Genomic DNA, 20,588 nt, shown 5'->3' with positions numbered 1-20,588 from the left:
TTTACCTTAAACAAAACCAGCAAATACAAAATAGGAATGGAGGTCATGGCCAGTGTGGCATGGGCACAGCAGGGACAGACAGGCAGCACCTTCACAAGCTGCACATCCAACAAATAAAACTTCAAAGAAATCCCAGGCAAATGTTCCTGCAGAAGTTACATCCCCCTGAAAAACTAGTTCTAGGAATTTCACCCTATTCTTTTTGCACCACAGGCACACACATCTTAAGCCACAGAAGAATTATCTGCATCTTTTTTCCTTTCACCAATTTTGTTATTAAGCCCTAAATGTTTAGCTCTGTGACCACAGAACTACAGAATCATGGTTTGAAGAGACCTCCAAGACCATCCAGTCCAACCATCAACCCAGCATCACCATAATCATCCCTGAACCACGTCCCCAAGGGTCAAATCCAGATGTCCCCTGAATGCTTCCAGAGATGGTGACTCCACCACCTCCCTGGGCAACTTATTTAAAAGCCTGACCACTCTTGCAGTGAAATTGTTTTTTGAATTATCTAAACCTCCCCTGGTACAGCTTGACATCCTGTCCCTTGTTCCCTGGGAGCAGAGCCCAACCCTCACCTGGCTCTACCCTCCTGTCAGGGAGTTGCAGAGAGTGAGAAGGTCCCTCTTGAGCCTCCTTTTCTCCAGAAGGAGCCCCCCCACCTGCTCAAACACCCTTATTCTGTCCAATTTCTTGGACACAGCCTCCCAAAAATACATACCTAAGAATTTCTTAAACAGTCTCTTTTTACTACTTATTTCATGAAGAAAAAGTTGGGTTTTTTTCAGTGACCTTTCCCCATTTCTTGTGAACAGGAACAACTAAACTGGTCTGCAGAGCTTATGGCAGCTCCGAGAAAATCACTCCTCCTCAGCAAACCCAATCTGTTCTAATTTTCATAAAAAGCTGAGAAGAATTCACAGCACTACGCAAAACAAAAGCAAGGGCATCTATTAGCACAAGTGCTTGTAACCCAGGAAAACTGACTCAGAAAATAAGGATTTCATAGAATCATGGAATGCTCTGGGTTGGGAGGGACCCTTCCACCCCCTGCCATGGGCAGGGACACCTTCCACTATCCCAGGTTGCTCCAAGCCCTGTCCAACCTGGCCGTGGACACTTCCAGGGATGGGGCAGCCACAGCTTCTCTGGGCAACCTGTGCCAGGGCCTCAACACCATCACAGCCAAGAATTCCTTCCCAATATCCCATCTAACCCTGTCCTCTGGCAGTGGGAAGCCATTCTCCTTGTTCTGTCACTCTAGGCCCTTGGAAATAGTCTCTCTCCATCTTCAGGCTCTCTTCAGGTACTGGAAGGCCATAATTAGGTAACCCCAAAGCTTCTCTTCCCCAGGTTGACCAATCCCAATTCTCTCAGCCTTTCCTCGCAGCAGAGGGGCTCCAACCCTTTGAACATCTTGGTGCCTCCCCTGGACTCACTCCAACAGTTCCATGTCTTTCCTGTGCTGGGACCAGAGCTGGAGGCAGATTTGCCCTGAGAGGTGTAATGAGCTTTATTTCTTATCACTGCAATTCTCCTATAAAAAAACTTTGCTAACTCAGACCTACCAACATTATCCAGCTGGAGAACTGATTCCTCCAATATGTCTTCTTCCAAGGCTGTTCTGAGCTTTGTCCTAATTGCCAACCTGTGAATTACAGGCTGACCATGCAAACCAAGTCTCAATTAGTTTGCTGGTTTAAGCCATCAGGCATCTGTGCCATGGGATAAAGTTGCAAATTTACCTACAATATTAAATTAAACCAATTCTTTTATTATAAAGGTGAATGTAATAGGCAGGAGACTCTTTGTAGATACTTCACAAAGCTCTGTCAAAGTTGTGCAGGACCAAAAAAAATCACCTTTAAAACTCCAATGTTACCACTGGGTAAATTATCCTTATTAAAACAGTGCCTTAACTTTCATTAGGAGGTTCCTTACCGAGATATCACCAAGGTTAAGAGGATTGCAAAGACTCATCTTTTCTCTGGCAACCTAATCAGTAAAGCTGAGAATAACTAAGTCAATCTGTTCCAGAAATTGCAGTAACTCTTCGATTTCCAGTAAAGGGTTATCCAGGTTGTCATTGCTCTTCATTTATTTCAGTTACAAGAGGAAAATCAATATTTTGCTTTTGTTAGGCCTCTGCAGAACCCACGTGAGATACAAGCAGTATTTTTCCCTGGAAAATATGATCATATTTTTTTAGGAAGCTTCTAGGCAAATATTAATAGAAGAAAGGATTTCAGGAAACATTATTCTGATTTCCTGACTATATTAGTAATTTTTAAATTTTATATATCTAAAACAGTTCTACTACTGTGGTCAAATGAAATTAAACTAAAAATCAGTTCTGACAGCACCAAAGGGCTCATTTAATAGTGTTACCTATCACAGAAGGATTTTCAAGGTAATTACTGAGAAAAGTGAAGCAGACTATTAAAGGATGCAATTTATATCTTCCTTGTTCCCTGTGCAAACGACTGGCAGAGCCTCCCACTCCTCGGAAAGCAGCTGAACAGCACTCAGAGAGCAAAGAACAATTATTATGATGCTTAAAAAAAAAAATCAGTTTAAAAATAAATCCCCAGAAAATGCACGCCAGGCAAATTTTCCCCCTTTAGATTTTTAAGCTGATTTTTTAAAAAATAGACTTCATGTTCCCTCTGTGTTTTTATTGGGAAAGGAGTATAATGTACTAAGCCTTGCTGGGCTACACAGATAAGGGAAATGCTACAGGTCCCTTGGGATTAGCTGGATCAACAGTGTGGGGAAACTTAGCGTGCCACCACCAGCTAATGCAGTCCTCGATTTACTTGATTTCCTGCCCCTTATTTACTTCTTCCCTTCCTAAACTCACCCAGAGGTTGCTCTGCTCTAAGAGGAAATGTTCTCAGATCCTCAGATCTCTCTTTCCCCTGTGGTTTTTATGGGAAGAGGAAAGTTCAAATAGGCAGCAAGAAGGATTCTTTTCCTTTAATTTTTCTTTCTAATATTAGAGCCGTGCAGCGAAAACACATAATGACCCCAAGCTCAGAAGAGCAGAATCAAGCCTACAAATAGAGAGCATCCTTGGAAGAACACATCCTCCAGAAGCCTTATAACACAGGAATATTCCCAACCTTGCCTTTGATTTTGAAAAAACACTAAAGAATAGTGGGGAAAGATGAAATGAAGAATCAGGACAGCAAGAGGTCCCTGGAGAACCAAATTAAAGCTGAGATCTGCAAAAGAGTGACCTGGTCTAGTGGAAGTTGTCCCTGCCCATGGCAGGGGGTGGAGCGAGATGGGCTTTAAGGTCCCTTCCAAACCATTCCATGATTTCCAGACGACTTATAAAACGGGATATGAGGGGCTGAACAAGCAGGACACAGCAGCATCTTCAAACAGCACCTGGGAAAGGAGCTCTCCATGAAGCAGCCCCATGGTTTTCTGTCCAAGACAGTGATGCCCAGGTAGGTCCTGCATGTCCTCAGAAACACAGCCCTGTGGGCCAGGAAACATCACCCAACAAACAATTTCATTGCCAGGGGCCAAACCTATCCCACGGCCAATTAGAGTAAATGCTTTCACAGAGACCAGGTAACCAGCTCTTCTGACCACAGGCACACACGAAAACCAAATAAATGGGAAAAATGGGGCTCTGTGCCAGGGCAAACAGGTGCTGGTGGTTTTCACCTGCCCCCATGTCCCCCTTTCCCCAGGAATGAGGATTCTGCAGCTGATAAACTGCATTTCCATAAATCCTTCATCCTAGGTTGCTCATAAAAGACAGCCCTCTAAGGAGTCCAAGGAAGGGGAAATTGGAATCAGGGAGAGACCTCTGTGTGCTGCTAAATGAGGACAAAATGAGGTTACTTGTAGAGCAACAGCATCCAGCCACACACAATTTATTGTTTCTAACACTGCCTGTCTGCAGCATCATTTTTCTTAATGAAATACAAAGGATTTCTTTTCTTAGATCACAGATTTTGTGCAGCAATAGCTCTGTTATTAAGTACAGGAATAATCATTCCCTGCTCTGGTGCATTGGCTCAAAAATTTTATAAATTTTATAAAATACCCTGGAACATGCACATCATCCCTTTACAGAAAGTTCCCTTTTCCTCCAGGAGCAGAGAATAATTCCAATTCAACTCCACATCTCACCTGCAAAGGCAAAGCCATTGGGAGTATTAAAGGCATGATGATCAACTACAAACTTGATTTATCCTGGGTTTTTTTCCATGCTTGCAATTTCCAGAATGAAATTTCCGTCTGCCCATCCAATAAAAAAAAGAAAATGAAGACTAAAAGGAAAAAAGCATTTGGTCTTCTGCAAACACACACATTTTCTACCAGCCACTGGCTAAGACCACATCTGTTACAATATATCACTTCATATATTTTAAGAGGCATCTATGACAACACTAATTTATAACAGGAGGTTTACGGAAAAAAATTGATTTAGAGGAATATTTAAGCTTTCTTATTCCAGGATTTTACTTGTAGCCAAAGCAGATGTTACTGTTTCCTTACATTACTGCTGTTTTCTTTTCTTCAGTATCTGATATTTTGCTTGTTGGGAAAATATTTGCATTATCTTAGATTCCAGGCTGAAATTATCAGCATTTTTTTTAAGAAATGAAAAAATACTTCAGCTCACTCTGCAATTTGCTCCAAAATCAAGTGCTGTTAACTGAGGTCAAAGTGAACATTTGCTTCAAACTTCTCATTGTAATTTTTCCCTGGTTATTAAAAACTCTTCAAACCTTTAATTATGGGGGGCTGATACTTCCAGCACCCAGTGTCTGCCTCTTGCTGAACACTTTAGAAAGTTTTTATCCAATTCAATCACTTCAAAGACTGCAATTAATGAAGAGAGCCCTGTTCAGTAACCCCTTCTTGCAGTATCTCAGTGCTCTGGAGCAAGGAATTATCATTTCACAGGGATGAGCTCCATGTCTCAGTCCTTTTGTGTGCCCCCACAAAAAGTCTGGCTCTTTTTTTTTTTTTCCCAAATTATTGTCAAAATTCAAATATATGTCCAAATTATTCAATGGTAAAGGTGCAAAGGGAACTGCAGAACTGGAAAGTCCAAAATACAGGGATGTATGACAGTCCCAGGTTGTTCGAAGCGTGGTCAGAGGAATCTCAACCTGGTCACATCCAGGAAATTCCTATTTCTCTGCAAGCAGGGGGCAATTTTCAGCAATTACAGCAACTGAAAAGGGAGTCTTGATGTCAAAATTACTTTAAGCTGAAAGAGGATAGATTTGGATTGAATATTGGGAAGGAATCCTTGGCTGTGAGGGTGGTGAGGCCCTGGCACAGGTTGCCCAGAGAAGCTGTGGCTGCCCCATCCCTGGAAGTGTCCAAGGCCAGGTTGGATGGGGCTTGGAGTAACCTGGGATAGTGGAAGGTGTCCCTGCCCATGGTAGGGGGTGGAACTAGATGGGCTTTAGGGTCCCTTCCAACCCAAACCATGATTCTGTGCAAAGTCAACACTGGTATCTGTAGATGCAATAATTGTCTTTGGCCTATAAAGCAAGAGAGGCTCAACTACTGCTGAAGAGGAGGCTGGAAACTCCAATTAATATTCCTCTTCTAAAAAGATTTGAAAATTTGGTGGTAAAAGGTAGTTCCTCACCTCTACTGCCACAAAGTAAAAGAATGTATTTGAATTATTTCAGTTCTTTTCAAAACAGGCAATTCTCTTGGCCATAGATGCTCATGTATTCCCTCATGTATCTTCTTTCCAGAAATAAAATACTTGGGTATTATCAGTACATTATTTTTTTTAAAGTAGCCTTTGTTTAGAGTAGAAAAATATGATAGTTTAACCTGTTCCAGTGTAAAACAACAGCATGATGTGGACATGAAACGATCTTTTTATGTCACAAGACAAACAATGTACAAAATTATACAATCTCAGACTGGTTTGGGATGGAAATGACCTTAATGCCCATCTGGTTCCACCACCTGCCCTGGGTAGAGACACCTTCCACTAGACCAGGTTTACAGCAGGGATTATTCTCTCTACCAAATTTAAAGCAAAATATCATCATCTTTCTTACAGTTGGAGAATATAATTATTAAGGGAAAAAAAAAGTATCAGCTTTTCACCTTGGCCTTGTCACTCCTGTGAGGAGCAGATCAAAAAATATCATACAAGGAACAAGAGTATTTTTTTGAACTCTTTACTACAACCAAATACTCACCTGCAATTTTGGCACAGTTAAATATATATGCATTTATCTTGTATGAATACAGAATCATAGAATGGTTTGGGCAGGAAGGGACCTTAAGATAATCCAGTGATAACAGACCTTTCTATTGAGTAAATGGAACCTGATTACTTTTCATCTTAATTGCTAGTAGATAAAACGTTAAGTTTGGATCAAAATTAAGTAGCTGGACATCCTTAAATTTCACCAGAAATGAACATCTACCTACAGCACATAAATCCTACATAAACCTGAAGTAACTGAAGCTGAGAAATCAGACCAAACACATACAGAGAAATCTCCACAGGTTGTTCAACAGTCAGCTTCTTACCTCTGTATTTTTTTTTTAATAACTCTAAATTCTTACCCTTTTTAATATTAATTTTTAACTGAACAGATGCAATAAACCACTAGTCATTCCCTAATGATTTTCAGATCAACATAGAGCATAACGTTAGCAAATTACTTCCAGCTTTAGAGATGCCATTAGGCAATTAATTGCTCAACAAAACCTTGGTTGTTCCTAAGGCAGAGGCTACACACAATCATGAAAATTATAAAAAGACAAGCCTTTGCTATTGCAAAGGTTTATTATTAATTCTGGATGCAGAACTAAATATTGAGAACCAGATATACTGGGAAAAGCAGAATCACGGAATGGTTTGAGATGGTCCTTAAAGATCATCTCCTCCCAAGCCCCATGGGCTGGGGGAGACATCTTACACTAGAGACATCTTCCCACCAAGCTAAAATAAACATCCCAGATTTCTGTACTGCTCTCCATTCACCCACGTCATTCCCTGACATAAACACCTGGAGGGAAGCAGGTAAATGTTTACGAACTATTGGGGAAGCAGCTGCATCCTGAGAAAACACGGGTTGCAAATAATGAAAATACACAGATACACAAATAAAATCAACCCTTTCCCATATTCTACATGAGCAGTTTTTAATAAGGTCAACCAAATCAACGTACTTTTTTGTGTAAGGTCCCACATAAATTATAGGGAATACATTCAGTAGATATCCTCCTTCCAAGGGATCTCCAGAAATGAGGTGGTGCTACTCTGCAGGACACAAGAACCCACAGATTCCTTATTCCCCACTAGGAAGAGCCTCTTGGAAAGACCTGCTCCCACTATCACTTCTTTTGGGTGAGTTTTGCCAACTTTCTTCAAGGATCACCAGAGAGGCAGATAAACAAGAGGTATAGGGTGCAGCAGGGAGAATAAGCTTGTCTTAAGGGTTTGGGAAGAACATTGACCATGCAAGGTGCCTCCACAGGAGCTTCCTGGGGCATGGACAGAGAGGAGCCCCAGGAAAGGGAAGCTGCCAGCTCTGTGTGGGCTTTCAGATCCCTTCCCCCACAGCTGAGTCACTCAGATCATACATTTTCAACCTTAGCTCCCCAGTTACTATAACAACTTAATGGATTTCTTCTCTTATTAATTACATTCAGTTTAATCTGTTCATACAGGACTTGGGGGAAGGCTCTATATCACTGCTTCTCTTCTCCTTTCCAAAGGCTCTTTCATTCCTAACCAGCTCCAACATTCAGGTGCTCCCCTCATAAATCTGCTTCCACTGAGATAAGGAAATGCTCATATTCCTTCCTTTGAGAACTCAGAATAGAAGGAAATGGGTTTTTTTCCTCAAAACAAACAAGATGCCCTAAATAAAACTGCGAAATATGTCCCCTCAGCTGTTTTCCTACAGTAAACACAGAGCACAGAACAGCTCAGAACCTGGCTGGGAGCAGCATTTCTAACACATCCCATAAGAGACTGAGCCCTTTGCAAGCAAAGCCACTGAGAGCCTGAGCAAAGGAGAATCAGAATCTAATTTATTAGGTCTGCATTTCACAGCCTCAGGGTATGACCAGACCTCTGCAGCAGGAAAATGCAAGGAACTCAAGGATAATCCCAAGGTCCTGAGGTGTTGCAGCAAGTAGAACGAGCCCCTTTCATTTTCTGTTGTATTGGCTTTGGAGCTGGAGATCACAAGTGCCACCTCTACCCAAGAGAGGAGAAAAGAAGAGACTTCACTTCCCCTGGGGGCACCGTGGGATGGGGAGGATGGAAAAGCTTCCTCAGCCTGGATGACAGGGAAGGAGGGTACTTGCCTGTTCCATTCACACAGGGATTAAACAGCACTGGTCTCACAGAATTCCAGAATACTTTGGGTAGGAAGGGGCCTTAAAGCTTATCTCATCCCCATGGGCAGGGACACCTTTCACTATCCCAGGTTGCTCCAAGCCCCATCCAACCCGGCCTTGGACACTTCCAGGGATGGGGCAGCCACAGCTTCTCTGGGCAACCTGAATTTTACCCTCATAGTAAGGAATTTCTCCCAAATTTATTGCTGTATGTCCATCCAGGAGCAGGTATTAGGTGTGGGCTATTTTCCTTCCTCCACAGTTTGAGGCAAGAGGAGCCAACACATCTTTTCCCTCTCACAGGCTTGAAAGACAGTCTGTGAATCCTTACAAATGACTGCAGGTCTCTGACAGAAGTTTTGGCAGATACCCAGAGAGTCAATAAATGAAAATTACAATATCACTTTAAACACTTATTTTTAGAAACTGTCTCCTGCTCACTGAAAGAAAAAAGTCCCATTTCAAAGGGCCAGACCGTAAGTATGAAGACAACAGGGTGCAACGGAGAACCTGAACTTCCTACAGCTTGAACCACTCAGGAATGAAACATTCCTGCTGCTTTCTCCATTTAGATTTCCCAATTTTAGGTGTGGATTGCAGAACTGAGCTCATCTGCAGAACCATCACCACACAGCACTCGGGATAATTTTAACCCCCCAGACATATGGAGAACACTCCTTTCACCCTCCTCTGCAGAAAAAGGAGAGATGATCAGAGCCCACAGACTTCCAACAGGGAAAGAAATCTTCTCCAGCTATTTTATATAAAAAAAAAAATCGTGGAAATTATAACTTTGATTATATTTACAGTGTAAAAACATGCCCTGTGCTTTAGTCACCAAGGATGCACAGATAAATACAAGAACACAGGGGGAACGATTTTATGCTGCCTGCATTTTTTTAATCTCAAATGACTAATTTTTATGAATTTAATTACTCTGATTAAGAAGTGCAGTTGTTAGACACCTACAAGTACCCTTTAAGAACCAATCATTGTAACCACACTTACAAAAAATTCATATGTCTGATGTCAAAACCAGTATAAAGTAGCTGTGGGTGCCACAGGACTGCATTTCACTTAATCCAGGTACAACTTGTTCACTCCCAAAGGCACAACATCAATAATGAAACTCAAAATAGGCTTTGTTTCCTGAAAAGTATAAGATTTCTCAAAGAAAATCTGGTTTATGTAACCACAAAGTAGCTGGAACTAATGTAGAGAGAGACTGAATGCGCTCTGGATTAAAAGTGATGGGAATAATCAATAAAACATGGATGTATTTATCCTGAAGTATTAGAGATGGGAGTGCCATGGATCTGGGATGGGGCAGGTAGAGCTAAGATGGTTTTATAATGGAATCATAGACCTTAAGATGGTTTTATGATAGAGTCCCAGACTGGTTTGGGTTGGAAGGGCCCTTAAAGACCATCTCATTCCATCCCCTGCCATGAGCAGGGAACCTTCCACTAGAGATTCTAATTATCACTAGTTTTATAACTATCACTTGTGTTTTCCCAAACCCACAGCCAATCTGCAGACCAGGAAAATCCCCTGCACTGTGTCAGTACCAAACACCAGCTCGGCAGAGCTACAGCATTGAAAACCCAAATTCAAAGCTTTGCCCAGCCTAACCCATGCAAAAAAAGCTGAGCCCAGACTCAAGAGCTGAACTCTGACCCAAACACTCCCATTTCAGTTCACTTACTGGTTTTACAGTGCTAACTGGGAAGCAAGTGCTGGTGTCCACCAACACCAGCAGGTCTTGGATCCATTAAACAGTCGCAAGACCTATCAAATAAAGAAATGATTACAGATCTCTGTAGAGTAAAATGGAAAAAGCAAGAGCAAAAATTACTCCAGGGGTTGCATCTCATTGCAGCCTAAATATAGAGTGAATTATAGGAAGGAAGAAGGGAATTTGTTGGGGGGGCTGACTGCAAATGCCTTTTCTAATGTATCAATCCCAGCATGGAAAATTAGTTTCCTTAAGGATAAGAAGGTACCTCATCTTTATGAGGCATCATTTCCACTGCCCTAAGGTGAAGCAGAAGAGGAACATCTGCTTCCTTCTGGTAAAGAGAGAGGTGGAAGCATGAGCCATTCCATGGGAGGAGTTTGGAAGGTGTCTCCTGCTTGGTCCTTGTTTTATAAATAACCCATGATGCTCACAGTCAGCATCAATTCCTCCTGATAGTGAGAGAAACAAGCAAAATCCAGCATAGGAACACCTCAGGGCATGAAAGAACAGCAATATTTAATTTAGGAAAATTCACCAGTATATTCTATTGATGTGCACAAAGTCAGTAAGAGTCTACTCAGAGCTAAGTTACTATTTTTTAATCATAAAGCTTCTCTATTTTATATGAGTATAAACAAATACCTTATCTTTTGCTTACCAAATTCTTCCTAAATTTTATTACACATAACTGAACTGAGGAATTAATTTCATTCCAACTATTCCATGACAGGAGTCCCACACCAGGACAGTATAAAATAGTTCTACACTAATAGTGGATGATTAAGAAACAAGGAAAGATGCTAAAGAATGTGTCTTTTTACTTCCTTCTAGCCATTTTTCCTTTTTTAAAAATATCTGGTTTTCTGTGAATATGCCAATTGGCTCCAGAAGGAAACCAAGCATTAAGTAAACAATGATTTATTTTTACAGTTCTTGTGCCTGACTTTATTTGAACACTGCCTTGTTCTTGCCTTTCTGAGAAAAGGCAGTTAAAATCTTCCATTTAGAATTTAATTGATTCATCAGTGACCCACAAGCAGCTTGAAAAAAACCACAATGGTCCCGTGGCTCTGCCAGAAATAAGAAAAATGGAAAAAATACACGGGCACAATTCACCTACAGAACAGGGGGAACACTGGACACACACAAATAACACCTCAAACTCTACCAATAGCAGCAGGGGATTTCAGGATCCCAAAATATCCTGTATATGCTGAAAGCAAAGGACAAGCTCAGAATGAGAAAATAGGAGCTATAGAAGTGCCAGGCTTCTAATCATCCTGCTTTTCCGAGTATTTCCCTTTAGTAAATGCTTTTCACCCAAAGGTCTGTAAGTTCCATACATACATAATTCATTAGGAAGGTGCAGAGAAGAGGTCTTAGAATAGAAATTCTGGGATGAATTCCAGAAAGGGAATGCAGAACTGAGGCAGACAAAGGAATGAAGGGAAGAAGAAAAGTGACACAAAACCAGCTGAGGCACATTGACTTCTCCCAGCCCGGCCCACCTGGGAAGAACCAGTGGGGAAGGGAATCCTAACAACTATTATATTCATTGTAATGATAGCAATAAATCCTTGGTCTAGAGCTTCCTATGATGTACCTGGTTTGGAGTTACCTCAGCTAAGAACCTGCCATGAAATCTTCAGGATCAGCAGCCAAGGACGAGATCCCCCAGCTCTGCTCTTCTTACTTGGCACCTCATCATTAAGGCTCCTGGAGAAGCTGCTAAAACTATCAAGGATGACAACCTGGGATAAGTTTCCTGCTCTCCTTTGAGAATCCCAAAAGATGTAACGAGAGAGTTTTCCTCAGTGGGAAGATGAGAACTTCTGGAAGAATTACAGAATCCCAGAATATGCTGAGGTGGGAGGGACCCATAAGGATCATCCAGTCCAACACTCAGCCCTGCACAGGACCATCCCCAAGAGTCACACCATGTACCCCAGAGGATCATCCAAACACTCCTGGAGCTCTGGCAGCCTTGGTGCTGTGACCACTGCTCTGGGGAGCCTGTTCAGTGCCCAACCACCCTCTGGGGGAAGAACCTTTTCCTGAGATCCAACTTAAACCTGCCCTGACACAATTCCAGGCCATTCCCTGGGGTCCTGTCCCTGTTCCCCACAGAGCAGAGATCAGTGCCTGTCCCTTCTCTTCCCCTCCCAAGGAAGTTGTAACTGCAACGAGGTCTCCCCTCAGTCTGCTCTTCTCCAGCTGAACACACTAAGTGCCCTCAGCTGCTCCAAATGACACTTAACATCCCCCTTCCAAATGTGCTTTACTCCTGCCCAAGCACAGCTGGTGAACTCAGATCATGACCACCTATTCCCAGATGAAAAATGGGAGAATCCTGTACTATTTCAGTGACAATTTTCCAAGCTGATGCAAGGGAAGTTGAAGCTGAAGCTGATTCCAAAGGATTAAAAATGTTCTCCATGGACACCTTTTCTTCCAGTGGCATGACCAAAATAGGCAGCAATGAGTTCAGCTCCTGCACCGCACTCAGGCACTGGGAGATTTGTGATTAGTATTCCTGAGCACAGTGTGCATCCTGAGAATATGATTTGCTTTGAACAGAATCCCATCAAACAGAGCAGCTTCACCCTGAAGGTTTCCATATGTCTTATACTTATTTTCTTCTCAAGAGCTCTTGTGCTGTTGGATTATTTTCTGCTTCTTATTTGGGCTTGGAGTTTCAGCAGTGGTTACTCCCGAGGATTAATCATTTTGGATTCCTCTCCTCCTGAAGTTCCTGTTCTCACTATTTATAAGCACTCTTGAAAGTATCCCCCTTGCAAGGAGCTCCACTCCAGATTTATCTTTCACATTTAACAAGTGCTCTGGCAATTTCAGAAGATTTTTTGGTGCTGTTTATTCAAGTGGGATGTAGCCTATTGCTTCCTTGAGCAATTACTGAATTACAAAATCATGAATGAAACAAAAATCAATTGCAAGAATTTATTTTCTGAGCTGAGCATGGTACTAATCCTTCCCCCAATGCTCAGGAGTAATTTGTTCCTGAGTGCCCATCTTACAGGCAGAAAACATTCAATCCAGATCAATCTGTGTGCCTCAGAGGGTGAGCTTTGTTTAGCAACAAGAAGGTTCCTCCATCAAGGGAAATTTCTCCTCATTTTTCTTGACGTGCCATAGTATAGGTACCAAACCTGATTTTTGCCCATCAGTGAGAAAACACCACAGCTCCCAACAACTCCCAGATTTCTTCTGTGCTGCAGGCAGCCACTTTATTTGACTTGGTTCCCAGGAAAAACACTGTTGGTTGTATGTGTCAGTGGCACCTGAGTTCACCAGGACTCCAGGGAAAAATCAAAACTGAAAATATGATGGTTATCTATTCTAGGAAAGGAAAGGGTCAGCTTCTTGTTTACAAGTTTAGAAACACTGTAATGAAAGAAAAGCATCTGAAAGAATACTGAGGAGAAAATCCTCTGTGAGCTCTCTGTGGCTGCCTTGTGCACCTGCCCTGAGGTACCTTTGTCAAAAACACACAACTACCTCATTAATATTGTCTCTACAACAGGTTAAGCTTAGTCCTGGGTTTAGGAGAGCAGAGCTGACTTCTCTTGTAGACATGACTTACAAACCAATGCCATGGCATCACCTTATGTGCTGCTCCCAATTTTGCTGTTTTGCCTGGCTCTGTGTAGGCCTCCAGACCATATCATTTCCTTGGATTTATTTTATTTGACCTTTCTTTCCCCTTTTCTCTATTCCTACTTCTTCACTTGTAGAACAGGGTGTTGTTTCACAAGCTCCACATTTAATACCTTGTGAAAACCATTCTTTCATTGCAAACATCACACGAACAATCCCTGTCCTAGTTCTTGAGAGCTGAAAATTATTTGATAAAGCAGGTATTAGTACCTGCTGTGTGGTTACTCTTCTGGTCAGCCTTTTATTACCTGTTCTGTGTCATTCTAGTCCTGTGCTGCTCCCCAACCCTGTGGCAAAGATCGTGCCACAAACAGCCACCACTCCCTGCAAAATCTGCTGCTTAAATCAGGTCAAACATAGGGTATTATCAGAGAGCAAATTAATTAGAGAGCAAATGGGTACATATTAACCATTTAGCAGCTGGAGCAGGTCAGCTGAACGTTCTCAACAGGCAGCTGTTGGCAAATGAGGTGCATTGCAGCAAACAACATTCAAAGTATTCCTCAAAAATGTCATCTCACGTCCTCGTGCTCCCATTGGAACATGGCCCAGACCTTCCACAGAAGGTTTTCCATCCTCTTCCAGGCAACACTCCTGACATTCCGAGGAACAAAGAGGACACCAGTTACCTCAACTTCTCCGATGCAAAAGATCCTGGTGACCTCCACTGCTTTTCTGCTACCAGAAACTAATGTAATATATGAGAGAGTACATTATACACTGGAATACTGGCACTTCATCCAATCACCTGAAGCCCACAGGAAAACAGAAATGCTACAAGATTTCTTGGTCAAGCCACAGTGAAATCTCAGAGGCTTTAAGCACCTGAGAAGGAAAATTCCTTTGAGTTAACTGGTGTTTCAATCATAAAAAGAAACTTCAAAAACCTCAGTCAGCTTAGTACTTTCATTTTCAGAGCATGGAATGCAAACAGTGAGGAAAATACCTCAGAAGGGCAATAATAAGGATTTAGAGCCTTCAGCGATACAAAAATTCAAGCCTGCAGCTCTTTTTGATCAAGTTCATCTTTCCTGTAAGCACCCAGACAGGATATTCCTTGGGCTCTGGCTACCCCAGGATGGCCTCCACAGCTTGGTTTGAAGGAATTTCTGGAGTAGGGCACTAAAGGGGCTGACACACAATTATTACAAAAGGTAACACCAGAAAGACAAGGGACAAATGGCTCAGTTTACTGTCAAGAAAGGGTCAGTATGGGATGGAATCTTTCCTGGAATGAAGGCTCTTAAAACCTTTCGTGCTGGCAGGAAAGCAGCCTCTACCTCACTGCTCACAAAGGTGAGTGTCTAGCGGGGAATCACAGAACCATAGCAAGTTTTAAAGGAAACCTGGATCTTAACTCCAGCTCAGCAAGGCTGCTCATCCTCAGAGCCCATCAAAAGGCATTTTGCCTGCTTGGTTTCAGCCACAGTTTAAAGACCATAACTCAGCCCACTTCTGGTGTGATTGGTGCTCTCATTTCCAAATCCATGCTGAGAAACTCAGCCTGAGTGGGTTGTGGCTTTAACTACCATCTAGTCAAGACTTCTCCTTCAAGGCACTCCCCTGTTAGTATCAGCCCTTACCGGTGTTACAGAAATGAACAGTCATCAACCCATAGCTTGCCAGCCCTAATTTTAGCCACACTACTACATGTAGCACTTCCACACATGGGGAGAAACACCTAAACTTGTGACAGATCCCATCCCTTTCCCAGTGGCTTTTTATGCCATATTGCACCTCTGAGCTCCTTCCACCCCACCAGAACCTACTGTAACTTCACAGGAGTCAAAGGTAACTCTGTATCACCCACTCACATCCTCCTGAGCTCCAACACCAAACCCAACCCAGCCTCACCCACTATCCCACAGCCCATCACAAGCCATTTGTTTGTGCTGGCACAACTTTTACCCGTCTCTCAACTCTTTAACAACTTAACAGTAAAGATGTTCAGCCCATAAGGTACCAAGTTTTATAATTCTACCCCAAATAAGCTACTTTTTTACTACATAACTCACTCTAAACAATACCTTTGCTCTACACTGTCCCAATTCCCAACCTACATTTTCAGTACCACCAAAACTGTCCTTACTTCTTCCAGGCCTTGGTTCCTCATTGGTAAAAATATCCATAACCTTCTTTGCTTGGCCTCCAAAGAGGAGAGAACTTTCAGGAAAGAGATGGATGGAGGGGAGTAAAAAAATCCCTCAATCCACACACACAAAACCTCCACATGGACAGAAAAAAAAAAAGGGGAGAACAAAGACAGCTGTAGGGGGATTTTCTGGCTCTTTCTCCCCTGATTTATGAATAAACAAAGTGTACCCTTAAGTGGCCAAACACGAGGAAGTGCCAAACTCAGAGTGCACATGTGCACTTCCAGAATTACACTCTGTAAGCACCTGAAGAGGCACAGATCTAATCCCTCCCCATCCACTCATCTATTCCCTCATCACTCACACTAACACCAGATGCTGCAACACAAAGTGCAAGAAATCCCACTGTAGGCAGACATGGAATAATCTGCTCTCCCAGAAAGTTTCGTCCAAGTCTTATTTCTCAGACAGTGGCTTAAGCTATGAGGGATTAGCAGTTATATCTTTTTTATTATTATTATTGTTCTCCAAAATTTTCTTTTTAATATTTGCAAAGTTTCTCAGACTTCTGGACACCTCTGTGATTCACAGTAATTATTTTGGATTTAAGTTCTGCGCTTGAAGAGCTCTCTGGGAAGTACTCCCTTGGTCTAATTGGACATCTAATGCAAAATTAAATTAAATTAAGTTAAAAAATTAAATTAAAAGTCTTGAATGCTGCATGCCTACTTGTTTTTCTATTGCATGATCAGGGAAAAGGTTCTTAACTTACTTTCTCTGTATCATTCATGATATTCTCTCTAACTTGTTAACCTGAATAAGGGCTATATCCTTAAACTATGTGGGATGTACTGGCATGAAGGCCTCCTAGATTAATGGAACCAATTGCATTTTTCACTCAGAGAACTAAGAGGAAAGAGAAACTGGCCTTTCCTGGATGTTTTTAGCAAGGAACATGATCCTATCAATTTGTTCTTCTCTTGTAAAAACAAGCTTTTCAAGCTGAAAGCTGTTTTCATAATTAAAGAAATCCAGCTAAAATGTTTTACCTACACCACTTAAACCATTCCTCTGCATTGCCTGAAACCAAAACATTGCAGCAGCAAGAAGCTCAGAGTGAAGCTGACAAATTATTTTAATTCTCTCAACTAAGGGAAATACAGGGGCAAAAAGAACATCCAGAGCATGAGTAATAACAGCAGATTAATATCCCTTTGCTTTAGAAGTAATATTTAAAGTAGACATACATCTGTCATCAAGTTTATGGGAGTGCTTTCCCATCATTATTTGCCCTACACCTTTCTAATACTTTTTTTTCCACCTACTAAGGTTGGATTTATCCTACTGCCCTAATTATACTATTTTATTTACTGATGGAACCAGTGTAAAGTCTTACATGCTTTATTTGCATAAGAGGCATTTAATATAAACGACTAAAGGTACTTCTAAGCATTGTTTTCTCACCGTTTTCCTCACTTTGTAAGGACTTCCCACATCTATACAAGGGCAGATCACCCCAAGGAAGGGGTGTTTGGGTAAAAAAAAAAAAACTTATCAGCACTTAAAATCGCCATTTTAGGAAGGATTTCACAAATCTATCCATGGTTATTCATTTCAAATATGGGAATTCAAGAGAGTTGATTGTAATGACTTTTTAAACGAGACTGGTGTTCCCAGAGACGATTAGTCAGCTAATCTGGTCTAAGCTTCCTGCTGGATAAGTCAGGCTCTGGAGCAAGGATTTGAATGCTGAATAAGGAGAGGTTTCCATGTGACGTGAAAAGAGCTGGGGAGTAAATACAGGGTTGGTTGAGGAAAAACCTGAACATGATTTTGGAAGAAGCAGCAAACAAGGCTGAATCTGACATTTTACTTCAGGTTCCCATTAAAGCATTACATTGAAAATTATTTACTGGAATCTAAAATGTCTAAAGATGAGGATAAAGGGTGATGTAGCTGTACGTGGAGTACCTGAGCAGGCACATGGAAAATTATTAAAACAGATTAGATGACAAGAGAAACATAATTACAATTAATAATTTGCTATATTCAGCCTAAAAAGTGCACTAGAAAAGCACTCGTATGAAAGAGCTTTAGATTCCAGATGATTTATGTATCACAGATTTACTTATAACCCGGCCACCCTCTCTGCATCAGTGAGGGACACAGCAAAGGAACATCTCTCTCAAATTGGTCTAAAAAGTTCTGTGTTTCATTGGCTTTACAACACGCAAATGCAATTATTCACCTTATTGGCTGCTGACATCAGAATTTCAGAAGAAAAAGATTAAAAGCATTGTATGAATTCTGCTAAAAATGTATAAATCTCTCAGGAATTCTCTCCTCAGTGTAGGTGATCTCTTGGGACGTTTCCTATTGCAACACATGCTGAGCACCACACAAAGCAACCCAACACCTTCACGGCTACATGGTACCCCGAGAGATCTACAGTGAATAGCTTGTTGCACATCAGAACTGATTTATCACTCCTCAACCTCCACCCCAAGGGGGGAAAGGAGCAGCTCTCCTTGCTCCATGGGCTTGCAGGCAGCTGCTGCCGCGGAGCTGATGTGGAGTTACACCAAGGAAACACTCAACTTCCACATCCTCCCTAAACTCACAACTCCCACCAGGCACCGAACTGAGAAAAGGAGAAGCAGAAAAAACAAACTGACTCAAAGCACATGTCAGAGAACATGATGCAGAGCTGGAGAGCCTGGGAGGGGAAATGTCTCCGGGAGATGAACATCGGGAGGGCTGATCCCACCAGGATTCAGGAGGACCCAAGGCTGCAGATCGTTCGGGAGCTTTGGGCGAGGGCTGACCTGTTTTGGAGGTGGAACGTGGCCATGGCAGCCCCCAGCCCATGTGCTGGAGGACACAAATCCTGGGCACACGATTCAATGGACCTTAACAGGTTCAGGATAAAATGAGCAATTCCAACAGAAATTTGGAATAGAAAGCTTATAGAAAGGAACAGAAGGAATACAGATATACAGATAGAATATCCATAAAATGTAGAAAGACTAGAAATAAAATAATTTAAAATCAACAAATAAGTACATCTTCGCTCTCTGGAAAACCACAAGCCCCCACCCCCGGCCCCCCTTTTTTCTCCCCCTCAAACTATCAGTTCTTAACGCCATGTGATTCTATAGGACCAAACTTACTGGAATCACCCAAACACCCCACAAGTGACTCAGTCCTTTTCCTCCATCGGCCCCGCACCGGGCGCGCTCCCCAACCCCGGGCACGTAACAGGTACCGGGACCCGCGGGACCCCCGGGCAGGGCCGGGCAGGGCCCCCCAGCCCCGGCAGCGCTTACCTCGGCCCGGCGGCGTGTCCGTGGCTCGGCCGCAGGTTCTGCAGCCCCTCAGCGCTCCATGGTGCGGGAATGGCAGCGGAGCGGCGGCTCCAAGGCGCGATCGGGGCCGGCACCGCGGGGCTGCGCCGGCGGCTCGGTTGAGCCACGATCCGCTCCTTCTCGCACCGCTCTGCTCCTTCCCTTCCCTCCTCGCTCCTTTCCTTTCCTTCCCGCTCCTTCCTTCCCTGCTCCGCTCTGTCCGTCCCTCCCTGCACCGCTCCGTCTCTCGCGGCTCCGCTCCTCCCCGCTCTGCTCCTTCTCTTCCCTTCCCGCTCCTTCCCTCGCTGCTCCTCTCCTTCCCACCCCACACCGCTCCTTCCCTTCCCTCCCCGCTCTCTCCGTCCCTCCCCCGCCGCAGCCTCTGGCCCTGCCCCGGGTGGGGTCCAGCCCCGGCCCCGCCCGCCCCGTGTCCTCCCCTCAGCCCAGGGACCCCCTTCCGGCCGCCGGCCGAGTTTGGCCCGCAGCCCGCTGGGCCGAGGTGAGTTCTGTCACACGGGCTGCAGCAAATCCAGCACAATTCCGGACTGGATGGCGCTTGGAGCAACCTGGTCTAGTGGGTGGCATCGCTGCCCGTGGCAGAGGGGGAACGACGTCCACATTAAGGTCCCTTCCAAACTAAATCAGTCTGTGGTGCTATGGAATCGCTCAGGAATAAAGCACAAATTTATCAGTGTATGTGCATCCGTAGGGGCAGAGCAGGGGAGGGAGCAGCTCTGAGGGCTCTCCTTAGGCAACACTCAAAGGCAGGGACAGAGGACACCCCACACACAGAGGGACCACCAGCCCCCTGCAAGGTACAAATGACAGGACACTCGTGATGGCACAGCTGGGCCAGGCTGGCAAACAAGAGCTGCTTCTACCTTAAAGATGCAATGGCAGAGTGTGTCATGTCTGTATGTGATGGTCACACCACCCCCAAACACCCCTGATGTGGGAGATAAGGAGAACTCATATGGTTTCGTTATGGCAGGAACTCCTGTTTGATCCTCACTGTCATGCGAGATCTTTGGGTGTTTGATGTCTTCATCAAAGGGCAAGTTTCTGGAGTAATAATGTAAAGAACTTGGTTCACATGTTAAAAGAGGAAGTTTCCAGTCTTCGTGGCTGAGGAGCAGCATTTAAAAGGCTTAAAGAACCCACCCCAGCTCCCAAAACCTCAGAGTCCAGAACAGAAAAATAAAATCCATTCATTATAAAACCTTTTAAATTAAGAGTTAAACTGGTTATTTGTGGATGACACACAGCCCCTTGATTTTTTCCAGGGATTAATGACTGCAGGCTCTGAAAACTGAACAGAAGGGCTGCTGTGTTGTAATTCCTGCTCAAGTACCATCCTATGGCCTTGTATCC

The 20,588-nt window shown here is 43.2% G+C and overlaps 1 protein-coding gene across 1 annotated transcript in view; it reads right to left on the bottom strand.

Annotated features, from left to right (window-relative positions):
* Positions 1-19,474, bottom strand: part of PDE4B (phosphodiesterase 4B) — a 198,522-nt gene extending 179,048 nt beyond the window's left edge. Inside the window, exon 1 of the mRNA XM_032697262.1 lies at positions 19,200-19,474. The gene's annotated coding sequence lies outside the window, so the exon portion shown is untranslated. The remainder of the gene's footprint in view (positions 1-19,199) is intronic.
* Between the last annotated feature and the right edge of the window lie 1,114 nt (positions 19,475-20,588).

The sequence above is a fragment of the Chiroxiphia lanceolata genome, chromosome 9 (assembly GCF_009829145.1).
Source record: "Chiroxiphia lanceolata isolate bChiLan1 chromosome 9, bChiLan1.pri, whole genome shotgun sequence".
Lineage (NCBI taxonomy): Eukaryota > Metazoa > Chordata > Aves > Passeriformes > Pipridae > Chiroxiphia > Chiroxiphia lanceolata.
This window is presented reverse-complemented; position numbering and strand designations above follow the sequence as displayed.